General features: G+C 48.4%; 1 long non-coding RNA gene across 2 annotated transcripts in view; it reads left to right on the forward strand.

Annotated features, from left to right (window-relative positions):
* Nucleotides 1–14,723, forward strand: part of LOC307196741 — a 73,112-nt gene extending 58,389 nt beyond the window's left edge. Inside the window, exon 3 of one of the 2 annotated variants that reach the window (XR_013831206.1) lies at nt 14,066–14,723. This is a non-coding gene — a long non-coding RNA (uncharacterized lncRNA). Of the gene's footprint in view, nt 1–699; nt 1,242–14,065 lie in introns of those variants that run through there. The other variant, XR_013831207.1, reaches the window with a different exon arrangement.
* The last annotated feature ends 5,788 nt before the right edge of the window (nt 14,724–20,511 follow it).

Here is a 20,511-nt window from a genome sequence, read left to right on the forward strand (position 1 = left end):
TCCTACCCAATAGGCCACCAGGAAATTCCCAGTCCCATATATTTTTATATGACTCCCAACACCGAAAAACATGTTTGGATATGGTAGGGACCTGATAATTGTTGACGAATAAATCAATAAACAAAATCTCTTTGAAAACAAAAAGGACATATCGATTTACTTTCCACGAGGAATATTATAACCTGCTATCTCTCTCACCTCATTATTACTGTCACCAGTATTACGTTTTCTGGTTTTTGTTTTGCTTTTCTCTTTGCCAACCTTACAGGCACCAAAAACAGGATCACATTGTTGTCTTAATTTGTGTCTCTTGATTACCAGTGATTTTGAAAATATTTTCATGTATTTATAGGTACTGGATAATCCATCTACATCATTTCCATGTCTATTTTACCATAAAGGCAATGGTGATTTTCATAATTATTTAAAAGAGTTCTTCATATATTGAGAACATTGACCCTTTGTCATTCTTTTGCAAATATTTTCTTCTTCATAGTTCAACACCTCTTAATTGTATTTATCTTTTTAGTTGTGCTATGCTCTAAATTTATGGGAAGAATGTTGATCACAGTATAATTATGAGAGAAAAAACTGGAAACAGTATGAACATCCAATAATATGTAGTAACTAAACGAAACGCAGTGCATCCATTTGACAAGGATATTATTCATTGATTTTTTAAAAAATCATGTTCCTTAGGGACTTCCCTGGTGGCCCAGTGGTTAAGAATCTGCCTGCCAATGCAGGGGACTCGGGTTTGAGCCTTGGTCTGAGAAGATCCCGCATGCCGTGGAGCAACTAAGCCTGTGTGCCACAACTACTGAGCCCATGTGCCGCAACTACTGAAGCCCGCGCGCCTAGAGCTGGTGCTCCACAACAGAAGTCACCACAATGAGAAGCATGTGCACTGCAACGAAGAGTAGCCCCCGCTCACTGCAACTAGAGAAAGCCAGCACTCAGCAACGAAGACACAATGCAGCCAAAAATAAATAAATAAATAATAAAAAATCGTGTTCCATAATAAAAGTAAAATACTCATACACCTTCTCACCAAATATTAGATGGAAAAGTATATCACTCTATATACAGTATGACCTCAATTTAAAATATATACTCAAGGGAATTCCCTGGCAGTCCAGTGGTTAGGACTCGGTGCTTTCACTGCCAGCACCTGGGTTCAATCCCTGGTCAGGGAACTAAGATCCCGTAAGCTGCGCAGCACCGCCAAAAATAAAATAAAATAAAATATATATTCAATTAGGGGGAGAAAAGCTGCAGGTAAATTCACAAAACTATTAGCAATGGTTATCTGGGGGTTATGGAATCATAGGCAATTTCTATGTAAAATATTTCTGTTTTCCAAATCTTCTATGATGAACATATATTTACAAATAAGGGGGGGAAATGTGTTACTGCTAAATGTCATCAAAAAGTGTGTATTTGAGGGGCATGTCTGAGGGTGGCAGGGTTATTAGGAAGCGTCTATAACTCCCATTTGCCAAAGAGAGAGAACCGAGGTCCAGAACAGCAGCATGTCTTTCCCAAGGTGACCCAGAAGTGTAAACTCTGCCTTTCCAGAGAGTTGCCTAGCAACCCAAGCCCGCCACAACCTCTCAATAAATATATTCTCGCACATCACACACAGGATGCATGTAGATAAGAAAGCAGGCAGTTTCTGTAGAGCTGCATAAGAGCGATCAAATAAAAGAGGTGGACTAGACTGCAGATTCCCAGAATCCGTGGTGTCCTTATACCACAAATGTCACCACAACCCAGTATTTACCATAAGAAGCCAAACAATCGTGCCTCTTAGTTATCAAGGTATGCAAGAGTCACATTTCTCAGTGACCCCCTGGGGGAATTCATAACCTGCTAATCCTAGCCAGAGCATTCTTGGAAATGTCACCTGCCAAAGCCAACCGCTCTGAGAACAGAGTTGTGGGTCACAGTCGTCGGTGAGGGAGCTAGAGAAGTTATTTAGGGATGCGTGTTTCTGAGAGAATATTGGTGCCTTGCGAGCACCTCCACGGGAGCGTTGTTCTGTCTGCACTGAGCACAGGCTTGGCAGAATCTCGTACCACTCTCTTTCCAAGAACCTGGCCTTCTCCCCTTGTCCTGTGACTTTCTGGTTTTCCAAGGAGGAAGTCCCAAAGCAGGCTTCTGCACCCTGGGAGCTGGAGCACCTTCTCACTCTCCCCTGCTCTGCTATGAGTCTTCAGGACGGGGAGAGTGTCTGAGGCTTGCAGGCTGTGGTTCCCAGGATCAGTGCTAACCGGCTTCTGTCTGGGTTCAGCAATGGCTGATGAGAGCTTCCAGTGGGAGATGGGGAAGAAGATGAGCATCTCTCCCCACCTCCCTCTTGGCCAGTAAAGGAGGCATCTCCTCCAGCTCCAGCTCCGGCAAGATGGACTCACTGCGATCCTAGCTTCTGCCAGATGACCCAGTCCTACACTCAAGTAATGCCACCTCCTTCTTTTGTCCCTCTGGGCTTCCTGCTCTAGCTAACCCCGTGGCTGCCTCACTGTCCCCTGTTGGGCTTCTCAGCCGTTCCTTCACCGACTTTAACCGATTCCTGGCACTGAAGTCCCTCTGTTGGAAATGCTCAGGGTGGGTCCGCTCCTCACTGTTTGGACGCTCACCCTGGCAGGACCAGCAGATACCATCTCCGTGGCCTTCTGTCCCATTTGCAGTTCAAAGATCCAAAAGTGGGAAGAAATGGGTTTGGACTGAAAGAAACCACGTTTTGGGCAAGGAAGCCTTCCCGTGAAAATCCTCCTCGCGGCCGGCCACAGCTTCCGCAGGACTGGGGCACTGAAAACCAGCACAGCAGCGAGCACCTCCGTTGTGCTGCGTCACCTTACACATGGAGTGGTTTCATAACCTGCCTGCAAGAACTGGGCGAGACGCGGCAGCTAAACATGTTCCTTACGTTCCATCAAGACTTCATCCAAGATGTCTAGGAAACCCTGGCACAGTCAGTCCTGTGGCTGGTTCTAGGGAGACTTTTCCCCAAATTCAGTTCCTCGGGCAGCCACCCCTGAGGAATTCCCCCCTTGGGGAATCACCTTCCCAAGTGATGGGTCAGAGGGTGTTCGGCAAGGGTTCGGGGTGACCTCGTGGAAGAGGAAGGAAGGCCGAGGGTCAGGGAACCCTTCCCCATGGCAGGAACCCTCCAGAGCTTCCGGAGAAGGGAGCTGGGCCCCCAAGGCCTCTGGCCTTTGCCGGCCTAAGAGCCAGACCTGAGGGAAGCAGGCGGCCCCTCGGCCACACTGGCTCTGGCCGGTGCTCCGGGGAGACAGGAGGAGGCCTCCTCTGTGGCGGCGGATCCCCTGGCCTGGGAGGAACAGAGAGTGGAGGATCAAATGAGTTCACCTCCTCCAAAGTGCTCTGCTGACTGAAGATGTTTGAAGCCAAGGCCCAGAGGGCACATTTGTCAAGCTCTCAAAAAATAGAAACGAGGATCAAAGCAGAAGCACTTTCCAAATATAAACATTTGTCACCTACATTCACTTTTGATGTGCCCCATTTTGAATGTGTTTCTCCTTTATGAGAAGGACAGCTTAATCTTTCCGTACACACACTTGGGTCCTTCAAACGGAGCCCAGGGATAATTTGGGGTGGGTGGGGGGAGGTGAGAAAGGAAGTTCCAGCCAGGCAAAATAAAAGACGGGAGGAGAGAGAGCCCACCAGAGGAGCGAAACCGGAAGGAGAAAAGGAAACGAGCATTTACGGAGCCCCTGGCCCTTTGTACATTACCTCATATTTTCCTGCAGATTAACTCTGGAAAGAGGACATCATTATTCCCCTTCTATAAAGAGCGTAAGTCATGAATCCAAGCTCTTAAGCATAGACTCAGAATCGCTTCCTGGCTGTGTCTGACCCCGCAGTCCTTGCTGCCACCTGTAATAAGTGGCCTCAGCTAAAGAAAGAGACGTGACCTCAGGTCGGCACAATGCCCGTCGGACATCCAGGGCCCACTCGTATCTATGCATCTGGAAGCGACCATGTTTTAGAGCTGGGAAGCAACTCCATAGTTCTCTAATCCAGCTCTCACCCGAGACCCACTGCCCAATTCCAGAAGCACAGCATATCGATTTTACTTTTTTTTTTTTCTCGGTACGCGGGCCTCTCACTGTTGTGGCCTCTCCCGTTGCGGAGCACAGGCTCCAGACGCGCAGGCTCAGCGGCCATGGCTCACGGGCCCAGCCGCTCCGCGGCATGTGGGATCTTCCCGGACCGGGGCACGAACCCGTGTCCCCTGCATCGGCAGGCGGACTCTCAACCACTGCGCCACCAGGGAAGCCCCGGTTTTACTTTTGAAAACACCCAGCTCTGTCATGTTTCTACAGAAGACCTACGTCTATAAAATGAGCGTGTACCTGCCACTTACTGACGGCGTGCCGTTTCCCTCTTCTAGAACGCCCACTCCTCGTCAGCCTAAACCTTACTTACTCTCCAAGGCCCAGCTCAGGGATCAACTCCCGCCGCAAAGCCTTTCAGGCCATTTCCACACCCATGGACTACCCACTCTCATTTCGAATTCTACTGTCTTATATTTGTTCTCTAATGATTTTCACGGATTAGCCCCTATCCTTTCACAGGATTGTAAGTGCCTTACAGCAAGTGCAGCAAAGGGAACACAGTTGAGCAAGGCATATGGGCTATTCTCTCCCCAGAACCAGGCTATGCGGTTGCAGCCATTGGAGTTGTCAGTAAAGGGACAGAACAATCAAGAGGGTGACTGGTGAGGGGTCTGGCCCTCCCAAGGGTTCAGAGGAGTCTCTGCCAGTGACTGGCTTCTCCAACTGGCCTAGGCAACGGAAAAAGAGAAACTAGTGTTCTCTGTCATAAATCACGGACCTCGACATCCTCACTTTCCAAAAGCAAAAGAGACGAGGCATTGGGATCTGGAAGGAGGAAGACGGGACAGTAGTTGGGAGGGAGGTTCTTCCAACCTGCCTTTCTGACCGGGCACCAGTTCTGGTTTCCACCTTTCCCAAATGAAAAACCTTCCCCTCTTTGCTTCTCCTGAACTGGGAATCAGCCTGCAGACTCATTTAAAAGCCAACCCAGAGGGATTTACACTCCCAGAGCTGATCTATTCCTCTAGATGAAACTGTGAGATATATAGTTATAGCAAGAGATCAGGTTCAATTTAGGAAATTTGGTAATTGTTGAGCATGGTAAATCATCTTTCAAGCAAACACACTTACAGTCTCAGAGATAAAGTTCATTCCCCTGTGATGAGGTCGTTGGATGGAATGCTACTAGGTCCCGGGCAGGGTTTCAAAGCCGTTAAGTTACCCTAGGTGAGATAGAGCTGCTGGGATTTATGGGAATGTTGGCACCCAGGGGACACGTTGGATAATCTTTAACAGAGGAAGTCTGTCTGGTGCCTGCTCTTTGTTCCAACTCCACTTTCATATTTGAGAACCCTTGTGATACACTTGCTATTCACGGCGCGTTTTGGACCGTCACAAGCATGGTCTGGCGTTGGATGCTGAGCAAATAAACCTCCCCCCCACCAGCCCGAGTCTCCCTGCCTGAAAGCCTGAGGGCAAGGGTGGAATTTGCTCTCCACCCAGTAACATTTGGCAGGGGCAGGGGGGTGCATTTTCTAAAACATATTTTACATCCGATGCTTATTTTCTTAAGTAAAATGTTATACATTTGGGGCTCCGAACACATTTTGTGGGTTAGGTTGCTGGTGTCACACAATATCTCTTGTAAAGAGAGTTTCTCCAGGAGAACGTACACTTTCGTCCAGACAATTGCTTGAAGATTTATAATAGAGAAGGACACAGGAGACAAGTCAGTGTCTTCATAACCAAGAAAAGACTTTGGAAAAGAGCATCTGAGACACCGGGCGATTTGATTGGAAACTTGGAGTCTTTCTCTCCCCTGCAGGGAGAAATTCTTTGAGATACACAGAGTGTACACACAAACGGGTGGTTAAACCAAGAATGACTAGACCAGCCATTGCTTTTCACCTACACATCACCTAACGCCAGCTGGACATTACCAACGGCAACAACGATATCCAAGATGACTCTGAGGTCATTGACTTTCTCCCAATGCCTTTCTGGCAAAGAGGAGTGTCTAGTCCCCACCGCGAGGCCACTGGTGAAAGCATCTGGATTGAGTGACTCCATTCTGTTTGTCATATTAGTTAACTGGAAACTGCATTTCCAGCGCTATTTGGCACGCCAGGAGGATGGGCTCAATACTGCTTACTAATAAGTGATCGAAATGAAAGCTATAGTTTGGCTTGGTTTTATTTTTCACAGACTCAAATGGCCAGTTAGCATCTCTTCTTGCAACAGATATCTCTTAAATCCTCACCCCAGGTTAAACATGGGGATGCCGAGATAAATGAGACATGGTGACTGTCATCCCAGGCTCCATGGGGACAGGCAGATTGGGAAGCAGCTATGGAAGAATTGCTATAGGAAGTCCAGGCAAGGAGTCAGGAGGATGGCTGGGCCCCGCTCCCTGGAGGGAAAACATGGCCAAACTCACCACTGTGCTCCTGGGCTGAAGGGGGCTCACCCTTCTCACAAAAGATCCTCCCCGCCCCGCAATGCTGATCCCCGACAGACAGGGTTAACAGAGGCTGAGGTTGGGAGCTGGGGCCAGTGGACAGAGCCAAGTGCCGTCAGCAGCCCCAGAGCCAAGTGGAGCAGAAGTCTGCATGTCACGCTGAGCGTGTGAGCCCACAGCCTCCTGCCCTGAGCCCCCGGGGAAACAGCAGCCTCAGCACTGCCCCCACGAGGCTCACCAAACGCTTTCCTATGGGGCGAGACTTTGGGTGATGAGGGAGCAGCGACAAAACCTAAAAATACGACACCTCTGAAGGATCAACCAGAGTGAGACTCGGCACAGCCCCAATTCACTAGATGTTAAACTAGACGCCTGAGGGAAATAACACCTCCCCCCAACAACGAGCTTTCCATCCGCAAGTGACTTTGCTACCAAAGACAACGCAGACAGCAGAGGTCCTTATGAGGTAACTGAAGGATTTCTTTCCTAAGGGGATTTTCATTAGAGCACCAGGTTGCTGGAAAAATAAGTGTATTCCTTATGTCTCCTGACGCAGGTGAGTTCTGAATTGTCATGAGATGGGGTTTTGCACTCAGTACCTTATGTGTAAGATGAAGGATTCAACTGCGTGATCTCTGAGGTCTCACATTTAATCTATTACCTTCTCTGCCCAAACGAAGCGTTTCCCCAAACCCTCTATCAGCAAAGCCCAACACTGGCTTTTCATTCAACGGCTATTTGTCTTCATCACGAAAGGCCTTTCTCAAAGACAAAGAAAACTTACAGGAAAGAAAAAAGGAAGGAAAAAGAGAAAAAGACGCAATAATCTCACCCAGATATTTATCCATCACGGTGCTTTATGTAGAGAGTGATTTTCCTGTTATATTTAGATTACAATCAAACTGTAAAAGAACTCTTATCTCCTTGTGCCTGCTTTTTACTTTAAACTCTGAGACCTTTGTCCCCCAACATTAGAGAAGCTGTAAATACTACAAGAGAATGTTTACATTTTAAAAATCCATTTTCCTTGATTATTTGTAGAAGGAAGAAAAAAATCTTTGTACTAACACACCAATTCATCTTGACTTTGTAAAAACTGTTTCCCACAGAAATTACGTTTTGCACAAAGTCACATGAAGGCCACTCTTCCATACAGCAACCTTCATTTCTCCCAGCTTTTGTCATAGTTTTGCTATGTGTCTGTCTCGTTCCTTCTCTTGTCCTTGAGAAGTCCCTGAGAGCTGAAAGCACTCTCCAGGCTGGGAAGGAGAAAGGCAGAACCTGACCTTGTAAACTTGGGACAGACCTTGTAAGGGATGCAGGGCTTGGGTTTGTTACGTTCTAAATCTGCAGTCAGTAGCGTGGGGTTTACTTCTACTCTTTTAGGAAAATGGGTTTGGGAGTCCTTCATAAGAATTAGAAAAATCCCAGTCTAGTTATCAAGAAACCCAATAGCAGATCTCACCTGGTCACCAGGAAGGCAAACACCTTGCCAGAGAAGCCTTTGATGGCCAGCAAAAGGTGAAGTGAAAGACTAGCAGAGGAAATCCAAGGGAGATGTTGGGTCAGAGCGCTCGGGTGAATTTCGGTTCGTGAAGGTCTGCACTTACGCTCCACTGTACACTTGCTTGGAGAGGGAGAACCCCAGCAGCCGCTTAGATCAGAACGTCTGCAGACGAGTGTCCATGCAGAGCGTCCACGTGGCAGGAAACAGCCGGGTGCAGATCACAGGAAGTGAGTGGAAACGGTGGAAGCTGGATGGCGGCGAAGTCATCACAGCTCACTTGCCAAACTACTCAGGTCCTAGCTGCCGAGGAAGAGACTCTGGAGTAGTCATTTTCCACCCATTACAAAAGCAGTTGGAAGAATTTGGAGGGGCGCCATGTGACGAGCCCTAACCAGGGGCTTCCTTTCATTCTAAAGTCGCTCCCCAACCTTCCATAGATGTCGTGACTTCCAGAGCCTTGATTGGTCAAAACAGATACCTTTATCCAGAAGAAAACCCATGGCCAGTTCACATCACTAAGAATAATGTTAACAAGACCCAACTCAGTCAACTGCATTCTTATTGCACGTGACCTTATGAAAAGCCCTGTTCTTAGAGTGGAGGGCAGAGGAGAGAGAGGGAAAGGGACAAGATTCAGCCACTGCCCTCAAGAGGATAAAGCAAAAATAATTATAATATAGAATGAGACCACAGATAAGTGAAGCTGACACATATTTTGTGCTTAATAAATATTTACAGAACGGACGAGTGATTAGATGGTAAGAAAGTACTTTAGAAGCACAGATGAGAAGGAGATTATTTCTGGTGGGGGACATCCGGGAGCTGACATTTGAATTTGACCTTGAATGGTAGGTAGGATTTTCTCAGTGACGGCTCGAAGTCCATCCCAGGTCAGGGAAGAATGTGCACGGTCCTAACAGAGTGGCTAGAGGTCTGTTGAGATAGAGTATTTAAAGTGGAAGCTGGTTAGGAGCATGACAGGCAGCTCTGAGTTTGAGAAAGGAAACTTCAGGTGCCAAAGTAATTGAGGCTAGGGGGACTTCTTTTCTTAGGATAAAGTCTATGAGGTTCATCAATTGATCAATCTATCTGCAAGCCAGTGTTCAGTTCACTGCTTTAATATCTTCATATTTGTTGGCCTGAACCATTCCAAGTGCATTCGAAGGCCCTCAGACCAATCCTCAAATTAATGTTTGTGCCCATCTGGACTTCCTGCAGTCAGTGTGGCCCACGTCATGACGCGTAAACTATCAGGGCAAGAGAGAAAATGGTGCAGCCTCTCGGCCCAGGATGGATGAAGAAAGGAATCTAACTCTCTGACAACCCGCCAGAAGCAGCTGAAGTTTCCAATGCATTCAATCTAATCAAGTTTTTTTTTTTTTTTTCGGTACGTGGGCCTCTCACTGTTGTGGCCTCTCCCGCTGCAGAGCACGGGCTCTGGACGCGCAGGCTCAGCGGCCATGGCTCACGGGCCCAGTCGCTCCGCGGCATGTGGGATCTTCCCGGACCGGGGCACGAACCCGTGTCCCCTGCATCGGCAGGCGGACTCTCAACCACTGCGCCACCAGGGAAGCCCTAATCAAGTTATTAAAACTCTACAATATTCTGAGCATTCTGATCTATGCTACCAAAGGTAGTCCAGAAGCTGGTATTCTGGAGGAGACATCCATCCCAAATAACCCTAATGAGCTATCGTAAGAGTGGTCCAAACGGAGCATCACCCATGATCACACAAAAGGACCATTTGGATTTGGGTGCCTCGGGAAAGAAGTTACGAAGTAAGTGGCCTCTTTTAGGCAGGAGCCTGGGTCCGGCAGAGAGGATCTTCTGTCGGGAGGAGCAGCAAAGGCCTTGGTGGTAGTTCTCAGCACTGGCTGCACATTAGAAGCAGCTGAGAAGCTCTTAAAATTACTCACACCCGGGGACTTCTCCTGTGGTCCAGTGGGTAAGACCCTGTGCTCCCAATGCAGAGGGCCCGGGTTCGATCCCTGGTCGGGGAGCTAAATCCCGCATGCCACAACTAAAAGATACTGCACGCAATGCCGCAACTAATCATGCCACAGCTAATCCTGCCGTCACGAAGATCCCACATACCGCAACTAAGACCCGGTGCAGCCAAAATAAATAAGTGAATATTAAAAAAAATTTACACCCAAGCCCAGCCCAGAAATTCTCATTCAAATGATGTAGGGAATGCCCCGGGCATCTGTATTTCTTAAACGCCTGGTTTTTCTGAGGCACAGCCTGGGCTGAGAACTACTTCTGCAGAGCAGGGGCTGCACGCAACTTTGGGGGGAGGCGTGAGCTGCACTGTTTGAAGTTGAGCTTAGGAGGTGAGCGGGGTGGGCCGGAGGAGAACCTGCAGAATCAGGGACACACTGACCAAGACGCGGTGATCCAGTTCCCAAGTATTGAAAGCATTCTTCTCCTTGGACACATCCTTTCCCTGTCGTGTAGGACAGAAAACAGAAGCAGCTGTTTTACACATCTCAAACCTAGAGAGAGTCCTAAGCTGGTAACTGAGTGGCAGGTCTCACCACTTTTCCTAACAAATCCTTCCAACCGGCGCTCATAGATAGTAAGGAGAACAGAGAGAGAACGTGGAAAGATACGTCATTTTATGTTAGCAAACGGAGGAATAGCATGCATTTAAAGGAGAGCTAGAGAGTCGAGCATCCTCTTTCCTCTCTTACCACTTCCAACCCCCAACACCACCAAATAATGCATAACAGAGCAGGTGTCCTCTCTTTCAAGTGGCTGTTCCTCCATATTCTAGAGAAAACAACGTGTTTATCAGATATTGGGGGGACAGGACCCGAACGATTCTAATGCTATCAGGCCTAACTTGTGAGCCACAGACTGTATAAATCAGGGAAGTCTTCATTCAGCAGACTTTACTGAGCATCTGCTCTGTGTGCCAGGCTCTGTGTTTTAGGGGCTTGAGAACGTAGTACTGAGCAAGTCTTGGCCCTGCCCCCAGGGAGCTTGCCATCCAGCAGAGGAGACAGATGCGTCCCAGACACTGAGCTGCTCCTATGGTTGGGGGAGCACAGGATTCCACTGGGGCACTCGGGAGGGAGACACACCCTAGCTAGGCCAGGGAGACTCCTCTCCTTACTATCTATGAGTGCTGGCTGGAAGGATTTTTTAGAAGCCAGAGCAATGGCTGTGTGGGTGTGTCTTCATTCTCGGCAGAGGAGACAGCAAGAGCTAAGGCATAGGAAACCTGACAGAGGACAGAGCGCATGACCAATTACAGGAACTAGGAGTTCAGTTAAAGTCAACAGAACTTAGAATTCCAAGGATGAGCTTATTTTTTAAAGATGAGACTGGAGAGAGAAGCGCAATGGACTCAACTTTATCTGGGGCAGTGGGAGGCCAGAGGAGGTTTTTAAGTAGGGAAATGATACGATCCATGTTTGTGTTTGGAAAGATAACTCTGCAGTTTGGAGGAGGGATGGGGACCAGAGGGAGGGACGAAGCAGACAGTTGGGGAAGAGAATGAGGCGCAGAGCCATTCATGTGACCCGCAGGGGTCGAGTGACGGTTCAGCGGGATGGAAGGTGGATAAGACCCATGGGGACTACTTTCAGTGAGCCTACATTTTAGAGGGAATTATTTAAAAATGTTAAATAAATGATTACACAAGTAATTAACTACAATTATGATAAATGCTGGGAAGGAGAGGTATGGTGTGTGGAGAAAAACATACAACCAGGAGGACCCAGCCTGGGGTATCAGAAAAGGCTTCCTGAGGGAGTGACCATTAACTAAGACTAGAAGCTGGTTTGGGGCAAGATGAGACCTGCAAGGTAGTCAAGAGCCTGGTAGCCGTGTTGAGTGGAAGACTGTGGTCTGTATCCTAAGAGCCAAGGCGGGTTTGATGGAGGAGAGAATGACCCAGTCAGATCTGGAAGGGGCTCCAGCTGCTGGGTGAAGAGAAACCAGCGGGTTCTGGAGCTAGTAAGGAACTTGGAGTGATCAGGGTAGGGTCTGACCTACCCTGGGTAGGGACAGACCCCGAGAAACAACCACATGGAAAGAACCGTGGGGAAGAGACGCCTGTGAAGGGGGCAGTGAGGCAGCGGCCAGAGAGGCAGGAAGAAAACCAGGCGAGAGCGCCAACCCATAAGGGTAGAGCGTCACTGTGGAGTCAGGTAAGACAGCAACAGAAAGGCATCTGCTCGATGTTGCCCCAAGCAGGTCTCAGGTGACCCTGACTGGAGCAGTTCCAAGTGAACGGTGGGTTCAAACCAGATTCCAGAGGTTTGAGGTGTAAATGGAGGTGAGGACACAAAGACTTGAATGTAAAAAACTCTTGCCCGAAGCAGAGCGATGAGAGAGATAGCTTAATGACTCCTTGAGAGGGTCAGATGGGATAATGTATGTGAAAGGGCCTGAGTAGCTCTGCTGCTCTGTAGCGCATTATTATTATTAGATCACGAAGCGGGGTCCAAATCCACATCGCCAATCGCTCTCTTCCTGCAAGCCAGGTAGGGCCGAGTGCTGTAAGTAGACCAGCCTGTGAGATAGGGGCTGTTGTTCCACTTTATAGATGACAACATCGAGGCTCAGAGAGGCTCTTGCCCGCATGTTATCAAGTTAGAGACAGGATTCGACCCAGGCCTGTCTGCCTGCGAGGCCTGCGCTCTTTCCGCCCTATCGCACTGGCCATGCCGCACTGTCTCTGTGTTAGGGCAGCATCTTCACACACACGTCTCCCCCAAACCCCTGAATCCCCATGTGATTGGCTCTGTTCACTCACTGTCTGCCCCCCGAGGTTTGTGAGATTAGGCCATGGCGCGGTAACGTGCAGGACATTTGGATACAGTCAGGCCTGCTTTTATCACCTACTATCTGTGAGCTTTAACTCTCTTTTCTTTTTTTTCTTTTTTCTTTTTGGTTATGCCATGTGGCACGCAGGATGTTCGTTTCCCGACCAGGGATCGAGCATGGAGTCTTGGGAGCATGGAGTCTTAACCACTGGACCACCAGGGAAGTCCCCTGTAAACTCGAACTTTCATGTCATGAGGAAAGAAAAGAGAGAGTTTTTTTTTTAATCTATTAGCTTCATGGAGAGAATTAATGGCGGGCTTAGGTGGCCGCATGTATAGAAAGCCCTTTGCCCAGTGCTGACACAGTAAGAGCTTGGGAACGGCAGTGACTGGTGTTTCTATGGTTCCTCCCTCAGCACAAGCCCGCACGTGAGCCCAAACCCAGACTTTCTCCCCGACAGCACGACGGCCAGGAACAATGCGCTTCTGCTGAACAGTCCGCCACACTTCAAACATGAGCTGTCGAGCCTCAGACCCGCACCAGCTATCTCAGGCTCATGTCAGGGAAGTCCCTGACCACAAGGGTCTCCTTCTGCCATCACCTTGCCCACTGGCGGGCTCTGACCTTGCTTCTTGGAAAACCCTCCCCATTTTCCAGAATTCCCTATTAAAACACGATACAGGCAGGACAGTGACAGCTGACAGACAAAGTAGACAGGAGGCAGAGAAAACTCCATCGTGTCAGTGCGAATAACGTCAGGGCTTTAAGGTCATGTACTCTAACCCTACACTGCCCCCACTGGGCTGGGGTAATTCAGCACTCAAGCCACTCCAAGAAATAGCATGTAAAAATGACAATTCCTCCCACTATTTTCTGTATCCCATTCCCAGGAATGAACCTAGTCTTCCACTTGATGTGTATCCTTCCAGACCTCTTCCTATAGGCATGAAAACTGCAGGTATTTGAGGATGATCCTGTTCAAGTTTTTCAACTCACTTTCTCATCCGATACCAAGGACATCCCGCCATGTCAGCAATACAAGTCTACACCCTTCTTACAAATAGTTACATCATTTTCTGTGCTGTCAATTTCCCTGGCTCTTTGGACCATTGATGAGCTCCGATACATTGCTCTCGAGAACCGCACTTAAGATAGGACCCTAGAAGTAGAATTCTTCGATCAAACTCGTTGTTTAAAGCTGTTAATACAAGAATGCTCTCTGAAAATCCTTTCTTTTTGCAGGTTTGGAGCACGAGGACTCCAGGCCCAGAGCCCTCTCCACCATACCCAGCACAGTCTTTTCAGGAAAACCACTGAGCCAACCAAAAATAGTTACATGTTGTCAAGAATGCTTTAAGAAGGCATATCCAATGCATATTGGGAAGATTTCTATTTAAAATGACTGAGAAAACAATTACTGAGCACCTGTATTTTGCTACCTCTGTAAGGTGCTGGGATAAAAGAACAAATATAATAATAATAATAGTAATAGTAGTAATAATGATTTTTTTAAAAGAAAGACAAATAAGAGCCATGCCTGTCCTCATTTATTCAAACTGGGAGAAAAGGCAGATCTGGTCTCAGTGGAACAGTCATGCAGGGCTGCAGAGTCACATAAGACAGCCAGAGACATGCAGCAGAAATAACCTGGAGAAATTCAACCTGTGAGTGGCACAGGGTAAGAAAAGAGAGAGGGAGGGAATGCCATATCCTTAAGGACCCTGAATGTCTTGTGAGGGCTTTTTGCAAAAACTATAGGAAACTATTAGAACTTTCTAAGCTGGGGAATGACATGCAGCTTTTCGCTGCGGGGAAACTCACTCTGGCCGTGGGGTGGAGACTGGGTGAAGGGAGACCTGACAGGAGATGAGGAGGTGGGCTAAGAGGTCCCAGAGCTCTGCACAGAGGGACCCAGTGAGGGACCCCCGGCCAAACTGGAGAGCTTGCAAAGTGGAAGCGTGGTGCTGGGCCTTACTGGGCTGGGGGGTAGGGGCCAAGGGGGAAAGATGGGAGTTTCTTGAAAGGGTACCTTTTCGGTCACCCCGGAAGACACTCACTTCACTAATGTTGCGAATTGCCCTTGATGCAGAAGATCAGGGGAGAGCTGTGTTAGACCCCTCAGTCTGCTGAAAGCAAGTCCTATAAGAATGCGCAGGGAGTACGCCTTAGGGCAGAGACCAGGGTGAGCACAGTCCCTGGAAGAATGTGGGAGGAGATCCAAGACTGACTCGGCTGTCGAGCCCTTCGAGGAGGCTGACCTGGGGTCCTCTCTGACCTGCGGCTCTACCTCCTGATCTAGCTTCTTTTTACTCAGCTTATAATCCCTTTAGCAGGACAAAGGGCCTGAAATGCCCACAGCGTTTCTGGAGGGGGAAAACTAAAACTACAGCAAAACAGCTGCTGGAGTTTTTCAACATGAGACCATTGCTACGATTAAAGTGACTGTGCAGAGAGATGTTTCAGCCGCACAGATCTCGCTGTCAGGGATATTCTGGATGAACTCCTGCAGTCCCAGCTTTCCAGGGACCCAACTCTGAGGAACACTGCCCTCAACTCATCCCAAGGAGACGGTCGACTTCTCCATGAACCCGATGCCTGAAGTTTTCCCTCTGCCCCAAACCTAGTCAGAAACTTGTTCTCAGAGACCCAGGAATGAGCTCACCCTCCAGGGGTGTAATTCAGTATCACCCCAACCAAGAAGGATCACAGGACGCCCTCAAGCCTTGGCCAAGTGCTCTCAACACACCCCAGAGACTAACAGAGGCCAGCATTGTCGTTCCCATCCCCCAGGAGAATCGGTAGGAGCCAGCGTCGTAAACAGATCCTCCTCTGCTCCGGCGAAGCCACACAGGAGCGTGTAAAGGAGCGTTAACAAGGCTGCTTTGTGAAGCTGCTGGCGCGGCGCCATGCTGCGTCGCACTCCCGAGAGGCGGCGAGCAGCGCGGGCTGCACATCTGCGCGTAAGCCTCGCTGCACATTTGGGAGGTGTCCACGAGCTATTCGAGTAGTTCCACTGGGGCTGCAGGTTCACCCCAAGGCAGAGGCCAAAGCCCCACATTGTGGCCCGAGCGTTCTCTCTCCTACTTGCAGGGTCGACTTTTTTTATGCAAGCGAACCTGTGTCGGATATGATTTGAAAGAAAGGAAGCAAAAAGGGAAGAGCCGAGGCAGGGAGTATAGGGGGGTGGCCACCTGGGTCCCTTTCCACCCTACCAGCCTTGAGCCTCACACAAAGACCCTCCTGTAGGCAGCCAGTCTGTGCCAAGTCGGTTCTGTTTTCACACCTCTCTTTAGAGATAAGAGGTAATGCTCGGGCATCACATAACCGAGTTGCGAAATGAAACCGATCAGCTAAAATTGACCATTTTAGGTGCCAAAGTGGGAGCTAGCTCGGTAGGTCCTCAATGGGGCCCCTGTTTTCCTTCCTCCTCACCCATGAGGAAGCCTCCGGTCGGCCGGCCCACTGGCTCATTGGACAGGGAGCAGACAGGGATTTGTCCTCCGTCAAGTGCACCGATGTTCACTCACTGCCCTTCAGGAAGCACTGGGGTCAGCTGACACCAGGAAGCCTGCTCTGACCCTCCCGGCGGTACAGGCAACTGCTCCGTTGGCAGGCAACACCTGTCAGAAGCTCAATTACCTAGACTTGGGGGATTTTAGGGGACAAAGGCAAGATGTCAAAGGACCCTTGGATCTCTGGGCTCCTGAGTACTACCCCCTAGGATGCCCACAGCTCAGAAAAGCATTGTGTGCACGAAGTTTGCACTCAAGACCCACTGCCAGCTGATACTCGGTCCACTTCCTGAGATAGGATGGGAGGGAGCCCAAATCCAGGTACGTAAGCAGAAGCTGTAGGGAGGTGCACCTCTGGGAGAGACCACTGGCTCAGGCTGCGTTTGCCCAGATCGCTTCTTTAAAGCTAGCTATCCCGCCACCCCCCACAGTCACCCCTCAGAGCTCCTGCCCTCCCCAGCCAGCCTCCTCTCCTAGCCAGTCAGGCTTAGGAGGCTCCCAGCCACCGGGCCACACGCTGGCTAATTACAGTTCATCATTGCAGTTGTTCTGGTGTCAGAATCATCATCCCTGTCACTGCCATTGAGCTGGGAGCGCAATGTTTAGGGCATCGTCAACTTCATAGACCTTGGGCTCAGAGATGGAGGCCCCCAGGCCCCGTAATACCTTGCACAAAGACGCTTGTTGAATGACTGGATGAGAAAACGGGCAGATGAAGAGTCTTTCTCATCATGAAAATTGAATGAGAATAAATGTCAAGTCTTGGACGGAGCTAACCTGCATGTGGCTGCTCTAGGCTGAGAGCGGGGTGGGGACAGGACGGGGAGGGGTTTCCAGGGTGCTTAGCTTGTCCTTGCAGATACCAACTGACACCAGATTTGGATAGGAAGCCTGATAGAGACAGAACTCTTCCTAAGGTTGGTTACAAATGGTGACCTCCACTCAAAGACAATCAGAAATGAGCTGCAGGACACCTCTGCCTTGCTTTCTTCTCTCCCAGATGCCACGGTCTGTCCTGGCTAGAAGGTGCTCTGCCGGGCTTATGCCACTCTCCCATGTCCTTATTCCCCCTTGCTTAGCAGAACTTGCTTCTCTTTCAATTACTTACCAATCTTTGTTCACGCACTACCCTTTATTATTATTATTGTTGTTGTTGCTGTTGTTATTTTTTTTTCAGATTCTATTTTTTTTTTAAACATCTTTATTGGGGTATAATTGCTTTACAATGGTGTGTTAGTTTCTGCTTTATAACAAAGTGAATCAGTTATACATATACATATGTCCCCATATCTCTTCCCTCTTGCATCTCCCTCCCTCCCACCCTCCCTATCCCACCCCTCCAGGGGGTCACAAAGCACCGAGCTGATCTCCCTGTGCTATGCGGCTGCTTCCCACTAGCTATCTACCTTACGTTTGGTAGTGTATATATGTCCATGCCTCTCTCTCGCTTCGTCACAGCTTGGACTCCACGTACTGAAGATCCGGTCTACCAAACAAACTGCATTTGTTAAGAAATGCTTCTTTGCAATCAGGATAGTTGACCAATGTCACCACATCGGGTAGACAGAAGTCTAGCCCAAAGCAAAAAGGACTTGAGCCTGTTTGTCATATGCATCTTATCCTGGGTCAGTGCATTAATTTTTATGCAAATGTTGTAATGCATAATTTCTATAACTTTATATTTTTATATTCTGCCATTTGTAATATTAAAATAATTGAGAATGCCCTCTCCCCCCATACCCACCCACCCAGTACTATTTAGAGTTCCCAAGTTAGAACTGAAGACATTAAGTTGAGGTTCTCTTTAAGGAGTGAGGTTTTTGGAGCTTGCAGAATGGGAAGAATTCTTTTCTTCTGGTTTTCTGGAATAAGAAAAGCTAGTGAGCTGAGACAGATCTTGTGGAAAGCAGCTACCCAACTCCGCAGCCTCTGGGTTGACCAAGCCAAATTCTTTTATATGTCTGGCTCCCCGCCCCCCCACCGCCGCCGCCAATTCCAACAAGGACTGAGAGCTGAAGGGGGTCCCACAGAGGTGGGCTCCTTCCATTCCTGTATGCCCTTAAATGGCCTTCCTTTGCCCACCTCTTGTAGGAAGAATTTGTGCCTCCGGTGGGAGTGGTGACAGTAGCAGGGACATTAGCAACATCTAAGGCCCTCTTATCTGGTCCTAACCTACTTTCCTGGGGAGATTATCTCTCTCCCACCTACACTACTTATTTTGCAATCAATGGTCTAGGGGTAGACAGTGGTAGGGAGGGGTGGGTGAAACTTGAAAAGCATAGTTTGTATGATAATTTTATGTAGGGGTGGGGTCTGGGGGAATGAAAACAAATGCCTATGCTGTCCCAATAATGCTTACAGAAAGAAAAGCTCGATAAAATCTTGGCTAATGGAGATCCACAGAAGATAACTGGGAACCAGCCTAATTTCGAGTTAATGAGCACCTTCAGGGGTTGTGTGGGGGAGGTGAGGAGGGTATGAGATTCTTCTGTTTATCCAAAGGGGGCAGGGTTGAACAAGACCACTTTCTCTGGCCATGGGGTCTATTCCCAGAGCTGGTCAGATCCTGCTTTCTCGTCCCTCCAGTGTGTGTTCCGTTTATTCGGTCCATGCTTCCCTCCAGCCCTCCAGCCCTTCTACCAGCCCACAGGCTACTCTCTGAGGCCCCTACCCTCCTCTGAACCCCTCATTGGCTGCCCCGCCCAGCCCTCAACATTCACTTGCTCCTGGTGTCATCACTTCCACGGGCCATGCAGGTGTTGGACACTGCTATGTAGGTGTTCATGGTCATTCTCCTCAATTTGACTTCTAAGTTATTCAGTATCTTAAAAATCTCTAAAGTCCTAACAGTGAGCCCCCAGGATAAGTCCAGAACTTTTTAAATGATCTCATAGCACCCTATACCTTTGTTGCACTAATTTTGATAAGTAAACTTTTTTGTACACAGATTTGTCTAAGGTCTTCTCTTCCATTGGACCGCAGGGACTTTCTCTGTCTCCATCACGGGTACAGCAGAGTTAGAAGTTACTGTTTACTATGGGCTGGCTGTATACACTCTGGGTCAAGTAGCTCGTGTAAGGAGCTTTGCACACATTATTCACACCAACCCTATAAATTATTTAGATGTCACTTCCAATTTGCAAATTAGGAAATTTAGTCCTTAGGGGGGTTAACCAAGGCCACCCAGCAAATATGTATGGAAGCAGGACTGGAACCCCAGCCCCCCTGATCCCAGAGCCTTTGCACTTTCCCCACACCACCTGCCTCTTATCTCCTTGGCTGTGAATAGTGTGTTTGTTAGGTGATTGAGTGAATGAATGAAGGAATGAACGATAGGACGTTTAACAACTTACCATCCACAGTCACAGCGTGGACCATGTCACTTCCAAATTGTGTTTTTCTCCTCTTTTTAGTTTATTTATTTATTTATTTTAATTTTAATTTTTGGCCCCGCTCTGTGGCTTGTGGGAGCTTAGTTCCCTGACCAGGGATCGAACCCCGGGCCCTCGACAGTAAGAGCACGGAACCATAACCACTGGACCACCAGGGAATACCCTATTATTATTTTTTTAGATTCTCATTCCCAATCCTTTCCCTGTCTTAAACCTCTAAGAATACATGTCTTTGTAAAAATACATTGTGGTGTTTTGTGTACATATTTTTAATCTATTTTAATTATGGAGGGATTAGAGACTTTGTTCTGTATCTTACTGTTTCAACCAACAGTGTGCTTTTTAAATACATGCTGGTGTATCGATATCAAATTCCTTACTTCCCAGTGCTGGACAGAATTCCATAGTTTATATCCAGCAGTGTAGACTTACCTTGTCCCCAACACCTCAGTTGCCTCTACTCCCCACCACGACACACAATACACCAGCGCACTTTCAATCCCATTGGAGGCAGGCTCCACTTTTCCATGAACGCGTCTAGCAGGTTGCACCTGGAGATGTGAGGCTGGGGGAGCAGGCTGCCCTCTACCCTCTGACATCTTGGACTGTGACAGACAGCATAAGAAGGGATCTGTCAATCCCTTTTGGCTTTGTGCATTCAGATTCTCGTCTCCAAGGACACTTTCAGAAAGAATTTTCTACTGCGTGGTTTGATTTTTTTCCTTTCTTATGCATGTGAACCTGGCCTATATACTGTTAAAAATCACTACAACTTAGTAGTCAT

This window comes from Stenella coeruleoalba (genome assembly GCF_951394435.1).
Source record: "Stenella coeruleoalba genome assembly, chromosome: 14".
NCBI lineage: Eukaryota > Metazoa > Chordata > Mammalia > Artiodactyla > Delphinidae > Stenella > Stenella coeruleoalba.